Below are 3446 nucleotides of genomic sequence, written 5' to 3' on the forward strand. Positions count from 1 at the left end.
CGTACCTTTCTGTGGATGGTAGATTAAGATCATGTTTTTTGCCGTTTGAGGTGTGGGGAGAGTAGATTTGGGGTTTGATTGGATTGCTTTGCGTATGTGAATAGTATATTGAAGTGATTAATGAATATTTTTTAGAATAGTGATGGACAGTATAAAAAAGTGAGTGTTTCTTTTAGGTCCGCGCGTTTGTTGGGTCATGATCTAGGTAAGATCAATTTTGTTTTAGGGGGATGTTTTCCTTCACGTCCGCGCTTTAACTATAAATTAAAAATCGCTTGGCAGTCTAGCTACCCTGTTCATTCGTTAACAAGACAATGAATACCAGAATTGTAGAGCTTCTAGAACTCCAAATGCACCTGGAATATGCCAGGCGCATACTAAATGAACTGGCCGCGGAGGCCATTGTCGAAGAGGGAAGGATGAAAGAGGAGGAGGAAAGAAGAAAAAAAGAAGAGGAGGAAAAGGAGAGAAGAAATTTCAGAATCCCAGAGACAGAAAATTGGGATTCTGAAGCCACTTATCCCGCCTCTGCACTCCCAAGAAAAAAGGTAAAAGGAGACTGGGGAAGAAGATGTGTGTGTGTGGTGCCAGGCCAGGAAGGTGCCAACATTAGATGCATCTGGAGTTAAAAACAAACAGCCCTTTTCAGGGCTACCCAGACCTTTAGAAAAGAAATAGTAATCGATTTGCCAATGTGTGTAGGTAGAGTAGTGTGAAAATAAACACTCTTTTTTTTTCCTTGTGTGTGTGTGGTTTTTTTTGTAAGCGCTCACGTACGTTTGTGTGGATAGTAGATTTGGGTTTCATTTTAATGATTTGCGTGTGTGAATAGTAGATTAGGGGTTTGTTTATTGATGCTTCACGTATGTGGATAGTAGATCATATGAAATGAGAAAAGTAGGGGATGTTTTCTTTCACGTCCGCACGTTTTAAGTGATGATCTAGGTAATATAACTTTTGGCTTTAGGGGGATGTTTTCCATCACGTCCGCGCTTTAACTATAAAACTAACAGTGTTTGCCATTGGAGCCCATTCCACGGAATAAGCAAACAAGAAGATGCCAGCAGCTTCAGCTTTGTATAACAACCTTATGGGAAGTTGGTATTGGATGGTGGATGTAACGAATGTAGCAGAAAGGCTTGAACAGGAATGAAGGCATGCAGTGACAAAAGACTTCGTCTCAAGACAAGTAACCAGCCTCCACTTAGCCATCGATATTGTGAAAGAAATGATAGAGGATGAGGAGAAGAGAATCAGAGGTTTCATTAACCCACCGTATGTGAAAGTGGGCAAGTTGAAAGAAGCCATAGTTCATGTGACGAGTGTAAGGTGTTTTTTAGAAGACATTGTAGAATGGACAGATTGGTCTTTTGTGAAGTGGGGCTTAGACAAGATTAAGAAAGCGGAAGAAGTAATGAGGAATGTGCTGACCGAAGAGGTCAAGAAGATCAAAGAAAAGTGGTCAAAGGAAAGAAAAGAAGAAGAAAATAGAAAGAAAAAGGAAGAACTAGAGAAACTAAACGCTAACTGGATGAAAATCCAACAGAAGTTCCGAGCCATGGGTCACCCGGACTGGATACCGGAAACAGAAAAGAAGAAGAAGAAGAAGAAAGGAATGATGGAAAAAATAAGAGGATGGATAAAGAAGTTAAGGAGTTAGAAGAAGAAGAAGAAGAAAACCAAAGGCCCTTTTCAGGGCCACTCATAGGTCTCGAAAAGAGATTGACTTTCCATTGCCCTTTTTTATTTTTTATTTTTTTAATTTTTAAAAAAATAAAAAATCCCATGTTAATTTCCCCTTGTCCCTAGAATTGCTTTTTTTTCCCATGTTCAATTCCCTTTGTCCCTAGAATGGATATTTTTTTCTCCCATGTTCAATTCCCTTTGTCCCTAGAATGGATATTTGTTCTCCCATGTTAAATTCCCTTGTCCTCAGAGTCGATATTTTTTTTCTCCCATGTTAAATTTTACATAGTCCCCAGAGTGGATATTACCTTTTTAACATGGAACTCCCCTAGTCCCTAGACCGTCCCACCTTACTACTCACGATAATTTCTTTGAGTTCAATGGAAACTGAGCAAGGTCGCGTATAAATTAACGATTAAGAGAGCAATGTTCGCCAACTCAGCATTTAAGTGATTCGAATGTCTTCTACTCATCCTGTTGCTTCATTAGAATAACTTTGGTAGCCTAAACTTATTGTTTTTACCAATCTTTCTGATAAACAGATAACTTGGGAGTTATCCATGTATTGTAGTGGCATTGCTGTTTATAAGTGAGTAGAGTATGAAAAGCGTAAGAAATTTGAATAATTTCTTATTTATACGCCCTAGATTTCGTAAAACAAAACTTAACTAAATCAAAAGGATGGCAACATACGGAAAGTATAGAACTCAAAAGAAACAGGAAACCATCAACATCAAAGCAGCATACAATCTTAATAGTATTTACAGGATGGAACACCTAGGCTAAGGCCAAATGTGCTAATTTGTGTCGTTTTTATTGGTGTAAAGGGTAAAGAAGATACGAATGATGCAATTAGGAACAATCTTGAAACAATGACAATTTTATTTTCGAATTAAATGATTAGAACGGTATCATGAAATTCAGAAATTTAAGGATACCAACATCTGTGGGAAGAAATACAATAGAGACAATTGAAATGAGTGAAAATGAAGAATGTTCAGACCAATGGCTGCTTATGCACAAAACACTGGTACGGAAGCTATTCAGTGTATTGTTTACTCAGAGAAATGTAGAATTCCTATCAATACTGATGAATCAATTCATCCTTGTGTTCTTCATCAGGATATGAGATTATAATGGCACTTCAAAGCATTCGAAATTATAGAATGTGCAAACTGACATTATCAATTGGAGAATATTTACTACCATCAGGATATGATTATTTCTGATCTAATGTCTAAAGCTGTAATCAATAAGTACAGAATGGCTTATTTCTTTCTTGATTATATCACAAGAGAGAGATAATTCGTGAAAAAGCTGTTTGTACGACCTGAACAAAACGTAATACTCGATTCACCAAGAACGAATTTCAAAGGAGTCTTGATAAAGTACCAGAATAAGGTTGGATAAAGAGATGCTGAAAAGTATTAAAATTTAGCAACAAAAACATAACATGGGATTTTTTGCGTTTTTTGTGCGGAAGGATTACGTAACATATTATATCTAGAAGGTTATAAAGTAGATCCTCAATTTTCAGAAATACATAAACATTCTCTTGACGAGCAATACAAAGTCGCTGAAATGAAAAATATCAATAGAAAAACATTTTTTATACTAATCCCCATTCTTGATGGTTTGATTTTTAAGAAGCACACATACCAAACAATACAGGAACAGCTTATAAATTAACTAATGTTCTACACGGAATACAACTACAGATAAACATGCAAGAGAATGTGGATGCACATCAATTGGATAAT

The sequence above is a fragment of the Sinohyriopsis cumingii genome, chromosome 2, assembly GCF_028554795.1.
Source record: "Sinohyriopsis cumingii isolate HCF-2022 chromosome 2, ASM2855479v2, whole genome shotgun sequence".
NCBI classification, from domain to species: Eukaryota; Metazoa; Mollusca; class Bivalvia; order Unionida; family Unionidae; genus Sinohyriopsis; species Sinohyriopsis cumingii.